The 25344-nt window shown below is 32.7% G+C and overlaps 1 protein-coding gene across 1 annotated transcript in view; it reads left to right on the top strand.

Annotated features, from left to right (window-relative positions):
- The first annotated feature begins 8199 nt into the window (after positions 1-8199).
- Ldh (Lactate dehydrogenase) overlaps positions 8200-25344 on the top strand; it is a 77808-nt gene continuing 60663 nt past the window's right edge. Inside the window, exon 1 of the mRNA XM_089646061.1 lies at positions 8200-8340. The gene's annotated coding sequence lies outside the window, so the exon portion shown is untranslated. The remainder of the gene's footprint in view (positions 8341-25344) is intronic.

The following is a 25344-nucleotide window of genomic DNA, read 5'->3' as shown; positions in this document are numbered from 1 at the left end:
TACGAAATGAGGAGTGTTTTCTAACTTCCCTGTGACTTGAAGCCACTTGCAGTTTTTCGTCATAGATATATCAATACATCAATGTTCTGCATATAAAACTGACTCGACCACTTTGCATTTCGTCTGCCTAATTTTTTTGTGTGTTAAAGACGGTAGCCGTGTTCGATAGTACATTTTTATTCCGCCAGCGCACACGAGCGTTGCGACTGTTGCGAGCTGTGAAGGAGGAATAATAAACATTATGGGAAGTCTACTCTTCACAGAAATACTAGTTAAAGCTGTATTAGTTATTTCATTTACGTGGACAATATATGTAAAATTTTCTTCAAATTTATACTATTCAGAGAGTAGATTCACAAAATCAGCGCACGAAAATCTAGGTAATAAAAATTTGATGATTATAATCCGATATAAGTGTTTTGTGGGCGTGTTCGAATGCTTAATTTATCTTCACTTCGAAATCACATTTCTTTCAAATCGGCAGGTATTTTTTGATCATACCTCTAGGAATTTTATGTTCAGTGGGTACTAGGTATTTTCTACGTAAATTCTCGGTACGGTGTTTTATTTTGCATTTTGCTCTTAAAGTGAGCACTCTATGCTCCGCTGCGAGCTGATTGGGTTTATCACTCCGCGCTGCTGAAGTCATTTACGCTCTTGATTCCGGTTGAGCGAATTAGGAGGAGGTGGCGGGTGGTGTTGGGTTGTGGTGGATGTTACGGGTGGTAAAGTTTGAATATGGCGATGTTTGATTCCTCCAGAGGAAATGCAGGGTCTTACCACTAATTGATAATGTTGACACAAGTGGGCAAAAGCCGCACTGACTGCGACTATGGCGTAACATGTGCGAGGTTGTGCACCACTATAATTTTAATCACATAAAGAGTGATGGTGTAACATGGAAAATCAATATAATCGATCATACTAACATAAGCGCACTTGAAGTGAAATGACACTAAACTGCGCTTAATAAATGCCATGTTATTATTATTATACTAATTTCTGTTGAAGGTCTGTTTCTCTGTATGCAACTCTGGTTCAATAGATTTGTTGAATTTAAATGATATTTTCAAATTTGGAACTGATTATGTCAAGAATTCGTAAAAGCGATAAAGTACCTATCCATTGGTAATATAGTATTTTATCATATCGTTACTGAATTCAGCCGTAAAGATACTTTACATTATTTTTAAATGGGTAAATTGTGAAATAACCCAAAGTTATAATATAATAAGTTAAAATATTTTAAAAAATTCGCCGAGATTTGAACCCGTGACCTTCGGCTTGCTATGCGAGAGCGTTACCCCTTGACTATCGTTAACCCTCGATAATCAACTTGTGGCCAGTTGATATTCTATTGATCATCTCACATCATGTTCACATTGATCTAGTAGTTACAAAACGCCCCCCACCCCCCAGTGAACACTAAAATCAATTTATGAAACGAATTCTTTAGGTATAAGGAAGAACCTTGGGATAAACGTATTGGAACTTGGAATAAAGAAGATTGGATTGGATGGATAGAAAAATCGATTTTACTAAAATTACTCTGAAGTAGACACGGGAATGTCAGGTATCAAAGTCACTGTAAGAGAAAATTGCTTCAAGTTATTAGGTTTCATGAAAGCTGCCGAAGCAATATTAATGTACTTTTGGGACAAATAATATCCTATCTGATATTTGGCCTAAATCGACGTTTTATACATCAAGTTTCTTAGACTGTTTTTATCTTTAAACCTTTTTAAATATATCCAACTTCCATGACAATTTGCAGATGTAAAGATGAATGAAAGTTTGCAGATAATCATTATTTTTTTTAGATCTAGGATCCATTAGCAGTTTAAGAGCAAAATTAAAAAAAACTTTCATTTTTATTTTTGGAACAACACAGTTTCAATTGCGGATTTTACGGGCAACTTTACTTGAAAAATTTTTGGGTACATGTTCTACCGCCCAACCAACAACAAGTTACAATTTCAAATCCGCGTTGCATTATTTTTGTGCTTTAGGGGGAACAAAAAGGATGCGATCAACATAGTAGAACTTCAATTATTCTGGTAGTAACCTTACAACAATAAACCAGATAAGATTTCCAAGAGCTATCGTAACACCGATCTATAAATAAAATATCTTTGGAGCAACATAATTCCATTTGTATTGTGTGAGACTATTTGCTTGGTACATTAATGTTCTATTCGCCAATTACGTGAAACTGAGAACATAAATGAAAACTTACATTTATGAAAAAGTGAAGTTTAAGAAAACTAGGCTGAGCTGATTTCCAAAGCAAAAAGGTCCAAAGTTTGTTTTTAATGCTTAGTTATATATGGTATAACTTTTTTACTTTAACTAATCATGTTTATATTGTAAAAGTACCTATGTTGTGGAGGCATTTTACAAGGGTGATTTGTGACGTAGATTCACCAGTTTCCCGATTGTACTACATGTTTCTGGACACCGTGTATATTATGCAGTAATTGGTGAATTATTTGCTGCATTAGTCTTTTTTGTTCCACAAGAAGATGATTAGGTATGCTTATCGAAGATACTTAGAATTGAAAAGAGGAACGGCTTCGCGGCCTTTTTTATATAAAGCTTAAATTTTGATTATTTTTTCAAAAACTTTTTTTTATGCAAAGGTGTATGTACTACTTTATTTATGTAAATTTACAAATTTAAAGTGGGAGCCATGAAATAATTCAATTTTGATTGATCTTAAAGGTTACGGCTTTTTTAAAAAGTTAATTTTTTTAATGATAAACTAATGTTTAAGAGACCAGGTTTTTTTAAGCGTAGCACAAAATGGCAGAGCACTTGACCGGCAATCAGAAGGTTGCGGGTTCAATTACCGTCGGCGACATGTATATACCTACTATAGAATTTTTTCAATTTATGTTGGTCAGGCGAATAATTACTGCTTAAAAATAATACGTTATTTTATACATTCTAATTTTATTTTTATATTTATATAGCAAATAGAGCGAAGTTGTTTTTTTACATAATTACCATAACTCACAAATAGTTAAATATTTGACAAAGTTTCCTCTGAAATCGGGTAAATCGATTTCTTTATTGGCCTATATTTTAGGATATGAAACATAAATAAATTAAGTAGCATATGTACGTACGAAATATGTAATGAAACTTTTGATTAAAATAATAAATTATGTATTCAGTTTGGATGGGTATTTTGGCCTTAAATCCAAGTGTCAGTTTTGTATGAAAAATGACGTGTTCCTCTTAACATGACGAACTCAGAGGTCACGAGCTCGAATCCAGGTTACTTCACATAATATCGGTATTTAAGTGTGGTAGAAACTGTCTTCTTCTTCTTCTCAGATCTTTGATTCACCTCCTATCTCTTTCCAGTCTCTCAACGTTCCCTAATTGGTAATACCATTGTCTCACTGACTCCCGGCATTTGTGATTTTTGTACGGTGTTCACAAACAATCAAACCAATCAATCAATCGTCAACCAATCTCAATCTAGAGTTATTTTACTAAATACGGAAATATTATAAAAAATACTCCAGTATATTATCGTACTTTTAAAGTAATATGTAGGTATGTACGTATATATATATATTTACTTAAAGGGTTAAAACAAAGCTAGGAAACTGGTGTTTTCTTTGCATATAAATAAATGACTACATATATATTGTTTGAGCTGTGGACCTTTTATAACATAATCAATTATTCTTTGGCAATGAGTTTTATAAAGGTATAAGGGTACTTACGGAGGTGGAGGAACATTCACTTGTTGGGATGTACTTGGATTTCACTGTAGTTGTGGTATTAGCAAAACTTTATTTTTGCGATGCGTTAAGATGATTTTTATTGCTATGCGATACGTTTTGGGTAATAATGTTCACCTCGCGTCACGGCTGTTGGTTTTTGACTGACTCCCGGACAAAGAGGAGAGGTATGAAGGAGAGGAAAACGGGGTTCAGGAACAAAACTCATTGCCATAAACAATTCTCCATGAAACGACAATTAGCCATTATTTGGCGTAAACATATATACTATCTAAATATATTTTTAAATACATTTAAAGGGAGAGTATAAAAAACTTTTTAATCTTAAGTTATTTGAACAAAATTAGAAAACTATTTATTTAATGTTGTATGTACTTATTTAAGTTAAGAGAGTGAAATGTAAATTTCTTATAACTTAATAAATAAATAAATAAAAGAAGAAACAAAGAAAAGGTTATTAATAAAATAAAATAATATAATAATTATAACAAAAGGGTAGTAACTGATGTTTGTTTTGATTAAAAATATTTTGAATTTGAATGTATTTGTGCACACCGATAAAAAGTTTTTCGGACAAATTTGACTTTGACTTACTTTTTTTTTTCTTACTCCGCAAATACTTGATACACCGGGTGCGTTTATCTTTTTTTTAACAGAGATTTGCTTGTCCTAATGTCCTTTTAATGTTTTTTTTTTGTTTCATTCTTCAGCTTTCCATTGAAGACAGAATTATAACATATAGGCATATAAAAAAAATTGATTCATCCATTACACTTTATTTCTTATTTATTTACCTCTTTCCATATATATATCGATAAGCGATAGCCAACAAATGATAAAAAAAATGACGTTATGGTAGGTATAATACTATTTTATGGACAGGAGGGGTAAAGTTAGTACCTAAATAATAAAACACTCTCGCTTTAATAACCTGTTTTACGATATAAGTCTGTAAGCTATCAGTGCAAGAGGATGATAAAGGAAAGGATACTTTGTCAGGTTAATTCACCACTGAATACAATTGTGATGTAATAGTCCCTATTTACTTTAATTCAATACATTAGAAACCTAAACGACGTCTAAATAAAGTTACTACAATACTAGTCCAAGCGAGAGTACGTTTTACTTTTCAAACGAGACGCGTGAGAAGGAAGACGACGAACAACCAAAAAAAGAGACTCGTAGAGTACATTTGTGAAAAATACGACAATATTGTTTGCACCATCTCTTTTATCAAAGTGATGTAAATAATAAGTTGTGGTAAGTAGAGGTAGATAAAGGTAGTAGAAAATTTTCTAATACATTTTCCACTCCCCTCTTTTTCCTTAGGGTCGAATCATCCCACGTGAATGCTATAGCTACCCATTTTCGAACGTCGATAATGTCAGAACTAGTTTATTTGCTGAAGTGATAAACGCTTTTGAACGTGTTTGAGTCAATCGCTCTAACAACTGAGCCAAATCCCAATTGGGTAGGACCTACATTCATTTCGTATTTTAACTGCTGTAATGTCATCCAATTTCAGAAAAATGCGTATATGGCCGCGTCTATAAATTCGGATTAAATTGCTAATAAATCAATAATTTATAGAACGATGACCGAATGTCGAATTGAATCGCGAGTTTATAGTGTAAACGGATTTGATACACGTCGCTAGGCACGCAGTATTCTTGGGCATTAAGAGGTAAGAGGGGGCGGGTATTCCGAACTATTTGGAAACTTTCGAAACCACCGTTGTTCACAGATACCTTCAAACATGTCCTCATGTAAATAAATGAGGTATGGATTTAACAAAATGTTATCAGTATTTGAATGACCCCTGACGCAACTAAGGACGGGTTGTTTCACAGAATTTGAACAATTCATCAAATTTCACAGTTCATTTACAAGTTTTGTGAAGGTTCTAGTAATGTTGGAATAATAACGAAGAGTTTATTCCTTTGACGCACAATGTCGCTGTAAGAATTCGGAATGTGTTCCAGTTCAGTACGCATTTCTTGAAGTATCCAAGATTTCACATAAAATTTTCATAAATAAGGTGTAAAATTTCCATCTTTTCAGCATATCGCGTATTTAGCATAGCATCTTCCCATCTATTTAATTAAATCCTTAGGAGACAAAATATCGTGAAACTTCTTCCGCATGCCATCACTTTTGTATTTAGCTCGATTTAAAATGTTTTGATTAACTCTGCTTCTATATTATTTTAAAGAAAGACAAACAATGCCAAAACTCCTAAATACCCCATATATAAAAACACTTTCAACAAACAAACATTTTTTACCAAAAAACTAAATTTCAACAAACAAAAAACTAACACTAAAATACCAGTTGGACGAACATACATACAACACATACCAGGCAATAAAAACATTCAAAAATCTTGGACTAGACCCAAAAAATTATGAAAACTTTATTTTTTATATTAAATGAAAAAACTGACTTTGTAATACACCACTTTTTATTTGAATTAATAATGACAGCCAACCGGGTTTCGCTTATCTCAAACTTCGTCAAATATATAATGTCACACCCTAAAGTGCATACTTCCTTAATTTTTTTATTTATTTTGTATCTATTATTTTATTTCTTAATATTTCAATTAAATTCGTATAATTTAACACTATTTTTTTTTTTTTTTAAATATTTTATATATTTTATTTTGTCATATAAAATTGTAAAATAGTGGCCTCAGCACAGGACATAGAATCCGGTGAGGCTCACATTACAAAAAATATTTTATAAAAAAAAACACGTAACGTATCAATAATAAAATCATTATAAGTGAAAGATGTTGGTTGTGCCATGATGGAGGATTAACTAACCTGTCAATTTCAAATCAACTTTGCAAGGCATTCCTCTGTGGACTTATCATAACTGAGAATTCGTAACACACGTATTACACAAAAACGAGTCGAAGAAGCGGCCCATTCTCATTAAGCCAACATCAACTGTGAAGGGGTGTTCTGCTCGTGTACGTCGAGTTTAATGCACCTGCGCCGGAGTACCGGGGATCAATGTTGATAGCTCCTTAGAGCAGGCTCCTTTAAAACACATGTAGAACAGACTCAGCATGCCCCCATTGCGGCTGTGTATTCGAGATGGCAATCGGTCTGTTAACAATGGATTGTCAATCAGACGACCGCCCTCGTTTGTATAAAATCAAGTAGGTTTATCAATTTTTGCCGGGATCCAGCCCAGAGGTGGCTACCAAATTCAATTGCTGGGGGTTCTTGAGATTTATACAGGGTTGGTTGGTACTATTGAAGAAGCTGCAAGCCCGAGAATGTATTTTTTTGTTTTGTTTAATTGATTTGTAACATACGAGTACATAAAATGAATTGTGTTCATATAAGTATGTAGGTATTTGTTTTCATGTGTTACATTTTGTTTTATTTACTATTTTGGTTCTCATTGTTAAATTTCAATATGAATCTAGCTATGCGATTTATACAATGTGTACTACTACTATTTTTTATCTTATTGTAGGTATTATATACTGTAAATAAACGAAAAATCCTAATAGAGCGTTACAAATAAATAATAATAATTTTTTGATATTTTAAATACAGCATATTTATGTTGTTTATTAGAGTCTAATACGAAGAGTTTAATGTCCAAAAATAATTGGCTTAGTTTAGCGAATTTTTATACTTACAATTAATTCTTCAAGTTATTTTTGTTTCATAGTGTTATTACTCTGAATCTTTTTGTTGGTCTCTAAAAAAATGCTTCTTATAAAAAAAATATAATTTAGGGATTTTGTACACTTGGATAAGCATTTTTTGTTAACAACTGGAGTGATTTTTGGCAGATTTTGCCATTTTGCAAAAACGTTTAGAGAGATCGCATGTCTCAAAACGTTTTTGGCTTTAAACCGCAGTAAGTAATTATATATGTTTTCATATTAATATTTTGAGGAATGGTATTGTCGTATATATATACGACACCAATCAATCCAGTGATCTATGCTTAAAGCAAATAATTATTTTTAAAAGTTCCTTTACAACTAAGCATCTATTATCAAGCTAAAAATTCTTCTAGAAAGTTCTTTGTGTTGTTGTTTTAACTCTGAAACAAAAACATACATTAATCTATAATCAGACCAAATCTGTGGATTTATTCAGTTTCCAAGACAAAGTGGGGATTGTTTTCGAAACTGTGTATAATTGGAATCTGTTTACAATGAAACTTTAATTTGTGATCGGAGGAAAATAATGTTAGTTTTGTTGCCTCCAAAACAAAGTGCTAGTAGGTTATGTAGTTATTTGCATAATAATCAGAGCAAATCCGTGTTGTTATTTTAGGTATTATTCTGTGGAGAATAAAACCCGGTACGAGAAAGATTTTATTTTCCATCAAAACAAACTTTTGGGCGCCTGTACCGGGTTTGGGCGTCGTCGCGGGCGTCGCATGCGCAGCACCGTCGCGCCGCCCGGCCCCGGTCACCTTGCCTGCAGCCCACCGCCACCCGGTTCTGTCACTCCGCCGCGATCCTTCGCGCTGACCTACCGACTACCGCACTCTCGCTCTTTCGCACTACCACCGCTATACCGCTCGTCGTTGCTGACTGATTCCTGACTTGGTAAGTCATCATTCATTATTTTTCTGCCTTATTATTCAGTTTTGCTTCATCTACTTGTGACATCTTCGCTTTTTGCCATTAAAAAACTTATTTATTGTATCGCTGGTAAACACTCAAAACATTTTAGCCGGTACTTTAATAACCTGTCATAATTTATTTATTTATATTAAAATGTTTTATTTTCTTATTTACATTTTACACATTATTATTATCGGCGACTTATTATTATAAGATTTAAAGCGATTTATAAAAGTAAACTTTATAAAGCGTTTTCATGGAACATTTTAAAGAAAAATAAATCGAAAGCTTTATTTTTGGAGCTTACGTCGCTGTGTTTGAGTTTGAACGTTATAATAATTAATGTTTTATAAAGAAAATGTGTCGAGCCGACAGAGCATAATATGGGCTCAAGAAAAAATATTTGTATTATTTTTATAATCCATGAGATATTTTGAATATTTAAATACTTTTTACTAATTCACAACATCATATTATATTGCGATCGTAGGATAGTTTTATTCCGTACGACACTATTAGTTAGTACCAGTAAACACATCTTTGTTAATCAGCCAGTTGTTTTTTTTATATTTTCTCTTCTCATTTTCTTAAAAAAAACGAATAAATTACAGTTAATTTTATTTTTTTCATAATAAAATGTACGATGTGCCAAAAATGTTAACATACTATATTATTACGTGTGTTGTACATTACACGTTCTCCGGGTATGCCAAGCATAAAGTTTAACAGGCAAGTTTGGCCCACTGCGTGCCTTTCATACGACCTCTGTGTTTTTGGAGGAAAGTTTGTTTCCCCGCCCCTCCCCGCTCGCTACCGCGCCAAGCGACCCCGTTACCCTTGAGAACGTCCCGCAAAGCGCGTAAGGCACGTAAAGCTCCCCCGAACGCTGTTGGCAGTAGCGCTGTATGGCTGTACCAACCTACTTCAGAATTTACGATTTCAAGTATGGAAAGTCGAGAAGCCTTCCCTACTTCAATATAAAATGGTCTGATTATCGCGATGTATTATCTGTTAGATGGGTTCTTCTGATAATTACATATTTTTATTCATCGTGTTGCTAAGTAATTATGTATGTACATAAGTACCTATTGTTTGATTAACTCAATACTTATAGCCACGAGTATGCGCAGGAAAAAGACGTACAGAGAATATAATATGTTGTTTACTTATACGACATAGACACAAACAGTAAACAAGATTTTGGTGAAGGTGTTTGGATGAAGAAAGGTTTAAAAAACACATAGAATCGCGTCATTAAAAAAATCACAACATGTAATTTGTATTTTACTGTAAAATATTATTATACATAGCTTCGATCCGTTGAGATTGAGTCCAATGTAGAATCTAAATAAAATAAATGGGAGTCTTGGAGTTTTTTCGTAATATGTGCGCTCTTCCCCATCTCCTTGCTCTCCCCTTTTACTTTAGCCCCATAAGATGGAGCCCTTTCAGTACCTAACAGAATTTAAAATTATAAACTGTTTTATTGGCAGCCTATATACCTCCTGGAATGTTGTAAAATGTTCATACCAAACAACTACCAACAGTGTGGACACCACTACCTGCAATATTATTTTTAAGTTTCATATATTTATTTTTCAGTTAATAAATTATTTCATATGTATTTTAATAACATTACTAAATGTATTTTTGTTGTTTGTTTTTGGGGTGTTATGCCGTGTTGCGCTAACTCCTTCTTTAGCCGACGTTTCGGACAGCGTTGCAGTGTCCATCATCAGGGCAGATCCGGTAGATCCGAAGATCACACATCTTCGGATCTACCGGATCTGCCCTGATGATGGACACTGCAACGCTGTCCGAAACGTCGGCTAAAGAAGGAGTTAGCGCAACACGGCATAACACCCCAAAAACAAACAACAAAAATGCTTTTGGCCGTGAGAATCTAAAAACTTACCTTACTAAATGTATAATATACACATTATTAAAAATATGTATTCATAATTATTTTTTTTAAAAATATGAATTGGCTTACTTTTCATTGTTATTTATTTCACATTTTTCGAAATTCCAGTCCGTTTACATTTACGTTTAATTATAAATGCTAAAATTTGCAGAAATCGGCGTGACGCCCTTTTACAAATAATTAGAGTATTACAATATTTCATTTGTTTGCAAATGTAAAATACGCAGAAATTTTCAATCCATTTCGACAGGGTTTGTGATATTCACACAGAAATATTGCGGTAAACCTATGTTCACTATAGCAAATTAATTTTTCACCGTCAAAATAAAGTATGGTTTCAGTATTTCAGTGATATTGTAGCTAAATCGCCGTTTGTTGAAATATTATTTTTGGTTTCATTTACGAGTATAAAAGAGATCACAATATTAGTAGGTAGCTAATTTAAATTTTAAGCTTTATTTAACCTACTTCACTGTCGTGTTTGCATATTGATATCGATATCGCATATATAAAATTAAATTCGCAATTTTACAAAAGACCTTTCGGACAGGTTAAAAATAAATAGACAATTGAAAAATATCGATAAATTGAAACATAAGTAATGGAAATAGAGTTTACTTTAGGCATATATACATGTCCACAAAACGCTTCTATCAGTATATCTCTTTAGTATTTTTAATGCCTATTAATTTGATGCAGAAAATTTGCTTACACAAACACATTAATACCACTTTAGTATGTACTTTAAACTGTTACTCATAGAATAAGTATGAATATATACAAGAAATGTTTTGTGGGTGCGTTTCGTTTTCCAAATATTTTCTCAATCGAGGCTTAAATTTCCAATATAAAACTTTGCTTATGAAATTCAAATGGGATGGAGATCTGCGGTGTCAGTCGAGTGTAAGTGAGACAGACAATTTGTATGGAACGCACTTCTAGTTTTCTTCATTATTCTACGGTTTTACACAACGTAAGCGTCATAGGGTTTTTACATTATGCGTTTACATTAAACACCACAGCTGTTAACCTTCATTCGTACCTAATTGTGAACTATGTAACATAATACCTATGCAATTCCTCGAGTGTTTGCAAAAATAATAACTCATGTTTAAATATACATATATTACGTATGCGGATATGATAGACATAACTTGACGGTACAACTTTGTCTTTAGGTATGATTTTCTCTATGAATATATTCTCAGTATCTATTTACACATGGTCAGAATTCAAAAGTTGATTATTGATTAGATTTCAATATACATGAACACATACCACTTACAATATATCATAAATTGGGGATGACATACTTCTTCTTCTTTATGTGCCGTATCAGGTCCCCCCGACGTTGGCGATCACTCTTGAAAATGTCTCTTTGTCTTGCGCTGCCCGGAATAGCTCCTCCACACTTCTAATGCCGGTCCACTCTCGTATGTTTCGCAGCCAAGACATTTGTCTCCTACCAGGCCCTCTGCAACCCTCTATCTTGCCTTTCAAAATTAACTGGAGCAAGTGATACTTCTCCCCTCGAAGTACATGACCCAGATATGAAATTTTCCTGATTTTTATTAATCTAAGCAGTTCTCTCTCTGCTCTAGCCCGCCTGAGAATTTCTGTGTTGGTGATCATGTCGGTCCATGGTACTTTGAGTATTCTCCGGTGAAGCCACATTTCAAAAGCCTCTAACCTGTTCATGGTATTTACTTTCAAGGTCCATGTTTCACATCCATACAACAAGACCGACCACACATAACATTTTAGCATTCTCTGCCTTAGTTTTAAGCTGATATTATCATTGCAGAAGAGGGATTTCATTTTAATGAACGCAGTTCTTGCTGCTTCAATTCTGCACCTAACCTCTACATCTGGGTCAAGAGTCTCCGTGAGAATACTGCCGAGGTATCTAAATCTTTCGACCTTTTCGACATTGCAACCATTTAACTGTATCACTGATTCAGAGTGATCTAGTCGTCCAAAAGTCATCCATTTTGTTTTATTGACGTTGATTGTTAGGCCCAGTTGCTCACCAGCATTATTAACAAGATTTAATAGGTCTTGGAGGTCATCGATACAGTCAGCTAGTAATACAGTATCATCTGCGTATCTTATGTTATTAATGACAACTCCGTTGATCTTAAGACCCTTCTCAGTATTACTTAGGGCTCTTTTAAAGACATAGTTGGAATAGAGATTAAACAATAGTGGCGACAGGATACAGCCTTGTCGTACTCCACGCTGAATGGCAATTGCATTAGATCTCTCATTCCCATGTCTTATTTCTGCTGTTTGGAACCAATACAGGTTTTTTATGAAATTCTGGTCTTTGGTGTCAACGTTACAATCCGCAAGCATTTTCATTAGGTCAGCATGTTTTACCCTGTCAAATGCCTTTTCGTAGTCAATAAAACAGGCAAAAACTTCCTTTCTTTGGTCACGACACTTTTGCAATAGTACATCGATAGACAATAATGCCTCACGCGTCCCAAACGCATTTCTGAAGCCAAACTGGGTGTCATCCAAGTCCTGCTCGCACTTATTGCGTATCCTGGCATGTATTATTTTGAGGAATAATTTAAGGACATGACTCATCAGGCTTATTAATCGATAGTCACTGCACTTCTTAGGGTATTGTTTTTTAGGCAATGTCACGAAGGTGGATTTTAGCCAATCTTGGGGTATATTCCCTGTGTCGTATATAGAATTAAATAACCTCAACAGGTAGTCAACATTTTCATCATTAAAGAGCTTCAACACCTCAACTGGAATATCGTCTGGTCCGCACGCTTTTCTATTGTCTGAAGTCTTTATCGCATGAAGAATTTCTGATTTTAAAATCGATGGTCCATGCAATTGATCATTGGGAATATTAATGTCAGGTCTAATATCTTTGAATGTATCATGAATATACTTTTCCCATGTTTGTAAAATATCTTTTTCATCCAATATTAATTTATTGGAATCGTCAACTAAACATGATGGAGTAATTCTTCTAGAAGTGCCTGTAATTTCCTTTAATTTTTTGTGAAGTTTGAATGCATTGTGACTACGACTGTACGATTCTAGTTCTTCACACTGTGACTTCATCCATTCTTCTTTGGCTTTTTTAATTTCACGTCTAATCGTTCTTTGTAAGTTTTTATATTGTGTCTCATTATGTTTGTGTTTACGTCTCTCATCCATTAAGTTCAAAATGTGGTCATTCATCCAATTCTTTTTTCTAATTTGCTTGACATACATTTTCGACTTACTATGCGGTGATGGCAAAAAAAATAATTTATAGTGATTTGTTTTTGGGGTATTATGCCGTGTTGCGCTATCTCCTTCATTAGCCAACGTTTCGGACAGCATTGCAGTGTCCATCATCAGGGCAGATGTGTAATCTACTAAACCCTTCCACACACTTTTCCACAAATGATCATCTAGTCAATCCACATTATGCAAGTGCATTATATAAGCATGATAAATACAAAATAATACAAGAACAATACGTCAAATCACCAGAGATCAAATGGGAAAATAATTCACCGACTCCAGATATTTCCATATCAGAGGGTTAGGCTCGGTAAAACTTCTAATTAGATCGATAAATCCTACTGAGCCCTCAATATAAATATTCCTACATGTATTTAAAATGACTGATTTTTGCATTTTTATGTATTAATTTCTTTGACAGATTTAATACGCCTAAATTTTGAATGAGAGAGCTAGGTATAGTGCCAGTAGCCGAAATAACAAATGGTAATATTTTTTTAGCCTGAGAATGCCAAATTCTTTTTATTTCATTTCATAAATCCGTGTATTTTTTCAGAAACAGATTTTTGAATATTACAGGAATTCGGAATAGCGATATCAATGATATAACTTCTTTTTTTAAAAATTTTGTCTTGTAATACCATATCGGGTCTATTATGACTAATCGTTTGGTCTGTTAGTATAGTTTTATCATAATATATTTTATAAAATTCATTTTCTAAAATGAATTTGGTTAGTATTTATAATATGGTACTATATTACGGCAGTCAATCAAGTTATGTTTGATTACCAAACTTTGGTGAATTATTTTTAAAACTTGATTATGCCTAAATGTATACTCGGACGGCGCTAATATAGAAAATCCCGATATAATAGGTTCTATAGTTTCATTTTCTACATAATTCATCAATTTGATTAAATGCTTTCAATAAATTTTAGCATTGATGACTCTATCCTGAATGGCATGCATAAATCCTTCTATTTCTGCGCTCAACTCTCCAATACTCAACCATTTGTTTGGCGAAAATTTGTCATCATACGTTTGATTGAGGTAATTGAAGTGTTTTGCGTATAAAATTTTATTTGACCAGGAATCTAATAACTCTTGATTGGGATTTATAAAAATGTTGGCATTCTCGTCGTATAAATTTAAAAGTGTAATGTTTCTATCTTCCTTGCAAATTATATTATCTAAAATATATAAAAAAAAGTTCTTATCATTTATACCTGATTATGTTTTAAAGAAGTTATTTTGACTATACCTCTAACTCCTAAATTTCTAGGTAAATTAATTCGTTCCATAGCTGAATTTGGATGATGGCAACTAAACTTTGTTAGCGTAGTTCTATTTAATTGTTCTAAGTTAAGCGCACTTGAAGTGAAATGACAATAAACTGCGCTATATAAATGCCATGTAATTATTATAAGTTATCTAAATCTGTATTGTACCATTTAAGTATGCCAAATGAGTACTTTAATAGAGGTATTGCCCAAGTATTTATTGCTTTTACTAAATTTTTAGCAGATAGGTTGCATTTTAAAATTTTCCTGAGTGAAATTTAGTTTGAAATTTAATCTTAATATCATTTTTAATACTAGTATGGTCTAATCTATTTGATTGTGGGTATCCTAAATATTTATAAACCTCATCCCTTTTCATACTAGTAATTTGGAAATTTCTAAATATACTCTCGTGACTATCTACTACATTCTCTATATGAATCGTTCTACTTTTATCTAAACCAAATGTCATTTTGATATCATCTGAAAAGTTTTTAACTACATCGATCATTTTCTCTAAATTTTGTTCAGAATTCGAAAATAATTTTGTATCATCCACAAATAATAAATGCGAAATTGTAATACTCTCCCTTGTATTACCTTTAATTTTTAGTCCAAACTTGCTTTTAATTAACATTTTAGATAGAGGATTCAATGCTAAGCAAAACCAAAGAGGAATCAATGAGTCTCCTTGAAAAATCCCCCTGTTAATTGAAATGCCCTGTATTACTATTTTCTTACCTTTTAAATTGATAAGTAAATTTGTATTCCAAAAGGACATAATGTTTTCCAAAAAGGTAATAATAATGGGGTTAATTTTATATATATTTAATGCTTTTATCAGCCACTAGTGCGGTACACTATCGAAAGCCTTTTGGGAGTTTATATAGCAAGTATGTAAATTACTCTTTCGAGTTTGAATCTGTTTTAGAATTACAGAATCAATTACTAATTGTTCTTTACATCCCATATATTTTCTGCGACAACCTTTTTGCTGTTCAGATAAAATATTTTTGAAGTGAAACTTCTTTACGCGCGTCATGCAATTTCGAGGACCGGAGTAAAACCGACTCATGACCGAAACGAAAATGCGGGTACCCCCACCACCGATTAAAGTTCATTTGATCTAGTCAAAGTTTTGAAGTAACATATAAATGCTTCTTAGCTCATCCCGACAACTGGCGTTGGTGGTGTAATGGTCAGCATAGTTGCCTTCCAAGCAGTTGATCCGAGTTCGATTCTCGGCCATCGCACATTATTTTTTTGTTTTTAACGCCTTTTTCATTCAATATCTTATTTTTTAGTAGGTCAGAACATTTTTTAAAAGAAAATAATATTGCAAAATAATAAAAACACTTATCTCACTGTGATAAAACATTACTCCGCTAGAGCGCGCTTTGCGTTATTGTGTTGGATTAAAATTATTATCTAATCCGTATATTATGATAATTGTATTACATTTATTTAATTAATTTATTTATTTTGATAATATGTAATAATTTACAGAAAAAAAAATTAAAACTATCTCCCTCTGATAAAATATCCGTTCGCTAGAGCGCACTACGCGATCTTGTGTGGGATTCTATTTCTGTACATTGTACATTATTTTTAAAAATATATTATATTTTGGGTGTGATGTAGGTAACATTATAAAACATAACAAGCTCTCATATTTTCAGAACCTACATAATATAATCAATTTATGCGGCTTTGCTTACAGTTGGTGCTCAGCGTGGTTGGCTTTCAATCAGTTAAGCGAGGTTCGATTCTCGGCTGTGGCATTTTTGAAGTGAAACCTTGTTGAGGTGGGGGAGCCGCTCACGAACGTTCTCTCTCTTCTCTTCTTTCCTCTCTCTCAGACACCAGCGAACTGCGCCACGCCAAGCATCAGTTGAAACTAGAAGTTTCACTTCTGTCTTGCGTAGGCTTGACACACCCACTTTTTTTTCATCTAAATGAGTATACGAGTATATTAAATCTGTCAAGCAAGAGGTTAAAATTTTGTATACTGTCGGTAAACATGTAATGGGTCTAAGAGGGATTATTAATATTTTCGCTTTAATGTAATGTAATGCCCTTAATTAGAAAATTTTAAATTTTATTATTATTATTAAAATTACAATAAAAAATTAACAATACAAATATCTACCCAAAATCTCGTTTTTAAGATGTTTTATTTTTCATTATATTAAGTAGAGTAAGTCTATTTTTCTAATAATTATAACTAACTTAACCTCAAAAAACCAGGAAAAATTATAACTTTTATTTAGTTATTAATGGGACCCATTAGTTTTTGATAGAGCGGCGCCCTGCAAAGCTAGGGTCCTGGGTTAAAGTCAAAGATATAAATATTCTATTATCTTTGGTTCAAGTCCTAGATGCGACCTATCTTTTTTCTGATTATTCGGTTTCAAATTTTCGTTTAAGAATCGCTAATATTGTCTTCAATAATTAAATATTACAATTGAGGTTTGATTTATTAAGTTATAAATATATATTGTAATTTAAAACACAATAAATAAAGTTGCACATAAAAGTACTAGATATTTGTTTTACCTTTTGATTAAAATCATAATTGTGTAGTTTGCTTGGGCATTTTGGCCTCAAAGCCGAATTTTGGTTTTGTATAAAAAAGGCTGGGCAGCCGTTTCCCTTAACAGAAAAAGAGAAAAGTACACAATGTGTTCGCGTAGTCTTCGCGTATTCTATCCTTCTTGTCATTGTCAGTATGGTCACCTATGATTGTGGCTGATAAGCCATCACAGGTACTTTGTAATACTTATTTAGTTTACAGTAGAATGTCATTTTTACTAACAATAAACATACTGCCCAGCTGTAATTTTATGTTGAATAACTGTATTAAGTGTTAATTTTGTAGGTTTATACTAAATATATATATTTTTTTAAATATACGTGAGTTTTACAACACATTTTTCCATAACAGATTTATAAATTTTCCTATCACTCCGGTTAGAGGATAGCCAAAGATAAAGTTTTTATTACATACATATATAGTGTAAGCGAACTTTCATTAAAACAATTTATCTATATCAAGCTTCGTTTATAAAATATTCTATGAAAGATCCTAAGCTTTCAACCAAGACTCTATATCATTGAAACTACAGGTTTTCCAATAAGAGGTGTTATTTTGATATTCAATCGTAAAAGATCAATGTTTTCGTTGCTAGTGTGACACGTAGCGCCGTCTTGTTGAAAGTAAACGTTGTCCAGATCAATACCCTCCAATTTTAGCCATGAAAAATCATTAATCATCTCTCGATAGCGCAATCCATTCACCGTAACTGTTGCTCCAGCCTTATTTTCGAAAAAGTAAGGTCCAATGACTCCACCGGACCATAAACCGCACCAAACAATCACACAATGAGGATAGAGAGGTTTTTAAACAATAAATCTCGGGTTTTCCGAGCCCCAGATGCGACAATTTTGCTTGTTGACGAAGCCACCGAGGTGGAAATGGGCCTCATCACTCAAGATGATTTGCATTTGATTCACTCAAGTGAAGCGTGTTTCGTTCCATTTTTATTAATGGCTTAGTTTTTACTTGTCAAATGTCAAAAAATGACAGCTTCAAAAGTAACATCTATCGAAATAGCGGGCTATTCAAAATAACACCTCTTATTGGAAAACCCTGTATTAGATAAAAGTATCCTATACTTGAGGTTGAAGTTGATGTGTTATATTTTTAAGCAGAAGAAAAAGCGAAACTATGTTGTTGGAGGGAGAGAAAGTAATAGGGAATAGGTCATTTTAGAGCCCAGCTGTTGATCATACGACAAATTCTAACCCTTCATAGTAGGTCAAGCTTTTGCGGTGCCTCCGCCAGTGTACCGTTATCTAAAAGATCAATGAAGCTGGTTCAAACCCCTTTTATTAAAAGAAAGACACCAAGGTAATTTTATCTATTTACTAATTTTTATGTTGTTGACTATATTTTATGTAATGGTTATAAAGAATTGTTGCAAAAATAAATTCTTACGTTGCAGTGGTTTAAAATTGGATATAATTAAAAAATAATACTAATTTAATGAACTGAAATTTTCAGAAATAAGACGGAAATGACGTAATTTTTAAAGTATGTTTAAATTGTCAATATTTTTGGTACATTCTGTACATACCTACATGCTACATATTTTTTTGTGAATGATTTCATTGAAGTAGATCGTTATACCTACTGTGTCTAGTATGTACTCTTAAAATAACTAGACTCAGAAGATCGCAACAGTCGAGTTCCGAATTTAAGAGGATAATTATCGTAAAAAATTTCGCTATATTCTTTCGACATTTTCAATGTGAATTTTATGGTGAGCTGTAATTAGCTACAAACTGATAAAATAAATTAAATGTTCATGACAGTATGTGAATTAATAAATAGTTCTGAGCCTAAATTCTAATGTTTTAATACTAATGTGATTTTTCTGATGTACTCTTAATTTTATTTTAGATGATTTTTCCAGTTTTATGTTCAATCGCATAATTGAATAATATTTGATATTGGTTTCTTACACATTACCTGTATTTTAACCGACGCAACTCAACATAACAACAACAAAGGATAGTGGATTTATCATTCTCTCTAAATAGAAAGCATCTCAATCGGTTCAACTTCTCATTTTAATTTGAATCAAGAGTTCGAACTGCCCGGAGTCGGTGAAACTATGCAATACCCGATCGGAGTATGTTGTGATGCTAATTGGAGTGCGAAGGGAAAGGAGATGGAAAGGGGAAGGTTAGGAAGTTCCTGGATATTCACATCTGGTCACCACGTATAGCCATTTAAAGCAATATTTCTATTCTAAATTATAGCTTTATAATTTTTTTGGTAAACTAATGTTTAAGACAAGATTTTTTATGCATAGCACAAAGAGTAACAATTATTTTTATAAGCAATAATTATTAGCCTGAAACACTCATCCACATTGAAAAATCTCCTGATAAAAGATACATGACGCCAACGGGACATGAACCCGTGTCCTCTGACCACTGAGCTATGGCGGCTAATCTCTTATCCGCGAAATAATTCAATATATACTAGTGTTTCATTCAAAAATTACTGCTTATTACATTTTTTCACCTGAAAACAACCAACTTTATTTTTATATGAGAAAGGCATTGTAAGTGCTAACTCTCTCACTAGATGGCGTCGAGACAAATTGTCTACATTTTTTGGTGAAGATACTAAAACTTGTCAAATATTAATTATAATTTTTTTGGAAAACTAATGTTTAAGACAAGATTTTTTATGCATAGCACAAAGAGTAACAATTATTTTTATAAGCTATAATTATTAGCCTGAAACACTCATCCAAATTGAAAAATCTCCTGATAAAAGATACATGGTTGGCGTCATGTATTCATGTATCTTTTATCAGGAGATTTTTCAATGTGGATGAGTGTTTCAGGCTAATAATTATTGCTTATAAAAATAATTGTTAAATTATAGCTTTTGACCAGAGAGATACTGAAAGTATTTACAGCTCTGGGTGGAGTTTAAGAATATTAAGCCTCCGTGGTCGAGGGATAAGGCTCTCGACTTGAAAGCTGGCGGTCGCGGATTCAAATCTCGGCGTGCGTAAGTATATTTTAATTATAATTTAAAAATAATATATAGTATATTGCGGCACGTTCCAGAGCTGAATATACTCTAAGTATCGCCCTGATGTAAGACCACCATTCAGAATAAAAACGTTACTTTAAATAGCATTGGCCGTGTTTGGTGACCAGATCTGAATATCTAGGTACTTCCTTAACGTCTGATTTACCGTCTCCTTCCCCTCCCCATGCCTCACAACATACCTCGATTTGAAGTGCCATAGTCTCACTGACTCCAGACGGTTGGGAGCAGTTGGGACTCTTGTGCAGACATTCACATAAAAAAAAAATACGAACAACTAGTGTTGTCTTCTTCCATTCGTTATATCCCCGAATCACCATGTAACTTATACCCCAAAAATAAATCACGATAACTATCATATTGTTTTATTTTCTTCTTGGAAAAATTGTATTTATTTCGTTCTTGCTTTGCGACTGCTACAACTAAAAAATATACAATATCACATACATAATGATATAGTAAATATTTTTAGCAAAGTCAAAGTTCTGTTATTTGCCGATGATTTGAAGATTTATAGAATAACTAAAGATGATAATGATCGCGCTATTTTGCAGTCGAATCTGAATAAACTATTTGCTTGGTGTTCAGAAAATGATTTGCAACTAAATATTAGTAAATGCCAGATTATTAGTTTTTACAAACGTAAAAATCCTCTTCATTTTTCTTATTTCATTAATGGCGCTAATCTTCTTCGAGTTTCACAGATTCTAGATCTCGGTATCTTATTCCACGAAAGTCTACAGTTTAACTTACACATCGATGAAACTACTAGCAATGAGAATGCTCGGTTTTATTTTGAGAATGGGGGCAAAGTTTAAAAATGTGTTAACTTTAAAACATTTATACTGCTCATTATTACGAAGTAAATTAGAATATAATTCAACAGTATGGTCACCGTTCTACAAAGTCCATTCTCAAACCTTAGAAAAGGTACAAAATAAATTTCTTCGGTACATCAATTTTAAAATGAATATTTCCATCGAATTTATAAATTATAATAACTTACGTACCGAAACCAGACTTCTCAAACTATCGGATAGAAGAGTTCTAACTGATATATTATTTTTATTAAAAATTATCAAATCTCTCATTGACTGCCAGACAAATTCGAAGCATAGACACTTTTAAATGTAACAATAACCTCAACACTAACTTCTTTATGTATTCACCAATTCCAAGAATTCATCACCTTGCAAACAAATATTGTAAACTTATCGATATATTTGGTGTTAATAACTTTGTGAGTTTCAATTTTAGACCTATTTGCTAGTTATTAACTTGTATTATTTATTAGCTTTAAAAAAAAGGTCTTGCCTTCATACTTTGATTTACTTTACCATATTATTTTTTCTAATTACCTTATGAGTAAATTATATTTAGCTATTTTATCTATGTACATGTTACACTTACATACATATACTGTCAACTTACTATGTAAAAGCCCGATAGGGCGTTAATAAATAAAATAACAAATAATAATAATATCGATTGAAAATTATTATTTAACTTAATTTTGTCAAAAAACTTGCTGTTTTATTTTTAATCAAATTAATGAATTACGAATGAAGCCATTTTAAAATATCGCCGGTTGGTCGCTGCAATATTAATGGAGATTTTATTTTTAGATTTTATCGAACGAATCACATTAAGCAATTGAGATATTAAACACCACTATCAATATGGCATTGCGGATAACTTGTTCATTTGTCAGGTTCGATTGCTGATTTAGGATAAGCCATATCCAGCAAAACAACGGCAAAACTTAAACCCTAAGCTTTCAATATATATTTTGAAAAGTTATCAGTTATCAAATGTTAGCATTTTTATAAGAATATTAGTTGAGTATTTTGTCAGAATCATGTTTGAAATAGAAAACCTCAGAGTTGTATTCCAAATTTTGGTAGATATTCCAAACATAGGATTTCCAAAGATGACAGGCCTCAAGCGATTTATTTTCCTTCGTTGCCCCATTTTGAAGCTTTTATATGAAAAAAAGTTTGTGGACCGAAGCAAAGTTAACTCGAACGGTGAATTTTGGAGTGAACTGAAAATTGTACAGCTTTTGTTCACTTAAGGCTTCGTAGTAAGCGTTCAAAGGGTTGTTTGAAAGGGAGATATTTAAATACGAATGTTAGAGGGAGCGCGCTAATATTAAAAAATGATAATAAGCGAAAATGGTGAGAAAAGTGCAAAAATCTCTCGACATATGCTTTATTTGCTTTTAACGATACACTATGATTTTTTTCATGCCTGTAACATATTAAATAACAGAACAAACGAGTTTTTAATAGTTATCGGATCTTACTTTGCGATTTTTTTCTATCGAGGGCATTTCATTAAATATAAGTTTTGGCATAACAAATGTATAGATATTACAAAATTAAAAAATAACATAGGTATATTTTTTGGAATTAAAAAACTTAAAGAGTTAAAAAGAAACCATTGCAATCCTTTTGTTTGTTAAGAGAAGGGAATCTATCAATATGTTTTCAGAGCTTTCCGTTTTAAATAATATTCAAAATAACCTGCCTCATAATCATAAAATAATAAATGTTATTTTCATTTAATTTATCAATATCGGCGTATATATCTCCCTCAGTGCATTAATCTTACGTAAAATGTGCACTAAAAATTGTGAGAGCTGCAAAAAGATAAAAATTAAAATCCATTAAAAATTTAAAAACCATAAAATTTTGAAAAAGAAAATAAAATTCCAAAAGCAGCATTAATATCATATTGGAGGATATTACATTTTTTAAAAATGTTAACATATTCGAATCCTATAGACTCCAAAACTAATGGCCGCTTTCGCTGAACATGTCAAGTTCATTCTTATTAGAACCGGGAGTGTTTAGAGAGTGATTTAAATGGTAGAACGTGAAGGTGTGATAGGTATAAGAACCATGAAGGTATGATACTATAATAGATCCCCTATATCTACGCATCTACTACTAACTTCATGTAACATAGGTACAATCGAGTGTTTGAAATGCTCAGTCCTGGTGTTGTTACGTTTGAATAGGATTTGGAATGAATAGCGTACGTATATGAAATGTGGTCGGTGCACAGACATAGGAATTAATAGACGAGAAGATAATGGCGAGGGGTAAAATCAACTGTTGAAGAACGAAGGGAGTGAAGCTGACTGTGATTCGTCAATAAATCAATCTGACGGTAAATAGGCATCTCGCATTATAATATCACCATTTACTTCTAAAAAGTAAAATCTGCTTTTGAATGAATAGACATTTTTACATGGGAGCGCAAATTACTCCCACGTTATGAACAAATTTGCGAAGTTCAAATTCGGCAAAAAAATTCGGTTCTATTTTCAGAGTCGAATATTTCGTTTAAGTATTTAGTTAAGACACTTTTATAAATGTTCATAATTTACTTCCCAGCAACCAACCAGCTTTGTGTTTCGCGTCCAGACGTTACTCGATGTGATAGTAACAACTGATTCATATTATACGATGTGAATATGCTTAAAATAAAGTAAAATAATGCTTATATATGGAATGTAATACGACAATTGGGTTTATTCTCTTTTTCACATCTATTTTTACAAGTTTTCATAGTACAAGTCAACATTTTGCCGTGTTATTTCGTAAAATGAACCGATGATGCCTCGACCATAGTTCGCACAAGAATGATGACGTCACGTTTTCAAATTTCACTTGAGGCCATACGCGAGCACAGCCGGCTCCAATGGAACCGGTATGGGGAGTGGGGATAATACGCTTTTAATCACTTAGGGCAGGTCTACTAATATTCATATGTCTATGGGTCGGTGGCTGAGTTGACATTGCGTTTGGACCCCACCCTCATTCCTCGGCTGGCTAAATCCTCCATCACAATACAACCTACATTTTCCGTTAACTGTGGTGGTAGTAGGAGATTTTCAAACATTGTCAGGATATTCGTAACCCGAATGTCTGTTGTCTGTATTAAAATTTTTTTTATGAGTTTAGTTAAATAATGGCTAGCTGGACTACGATATTATAAATGGTAATGAGCTTAAATTTTTCACCATAAAAGCTGTTCTAGAAAATAGTAATAATCTTTTTTTTATTTTTTATTTATTCTTAAATATATTTGTATTACAATGGTATGGTATATTGTCCTCCACGCTAGGAGTTCACTTGTGTTGTGGAGGACTTTTTCAATTTAAAAGTTATATAATTCTTAAACAATACAGTGGAGTTGGTTACAGAGAGAAACAATAAAAATTAAAATTAAAATCGATTTTTCCATAGTTATAGCATAGCAGATATTAGAGATTATAGCAGAAAATTGAAGTGAAATATAAAAAATTAAATATTAAAAGGATTGTAGCCAGTTCCATGTGTGTTTTTTGAATTCTGTAAGATTAAATGTTTTATATTGTATTTACTCGAGGTTAAAGTATGAAATAGGAAAAAAAATCACATTTAGCAAAAATATCCGATTTACGGAATAATATTCATTTTTTTAAATTGGCGATAAGCGAAGACGCTAGCATGAAAAAATATCACGACAGGAATCAGGAATCCGACAGGAACAGAGACCAAAAAATCAATATTTACTAATGATAGTTTTGAGCCTTGAGTTAGGTAATCCACCCTTCAAAGACACGGAAGACAAAACAAACGACTTCTAGTGAATAGATTAAAAAATTGGAGAGTTGCTCTCGACAGAAGGTTAAACACATTATCTCTGCACTGGAACGACATGCATTTGATTTTTATATAAATCAACAGTTTTATTCCGATGATAAAATTTTGCACATTTTACCTTAAATACAAGAGGGAGGTCACTGTTTTCATGCAGTTTCGAAAAAACTTTGCTAAAAGCGTTGGCGACGCCGTGTACCTCAGCTAGTATATTTATATATGATGAGTGTCTGTGGCAGGTG

The sequence above is a fragment of the Hesperophylax consimilis genome, chromosome 23, assembly GCF_061612785.1.
Source record: "Hesperophylax consimilis isolate HC1 chromosome 23, BYU_Hcon_1.0, whole genome shotgun sequence".
In the NCBI taxonomy this organism is placed as follows: Eukaryota; Metazoa; Arthropoda; class Insecta; order Trichoptera; family Limnephilidae; genus Hesperophylax; species Hesperophylax consimilis.
This window is presented reverse-complemented; position numbering and strand designations above follow the sequence as displayed.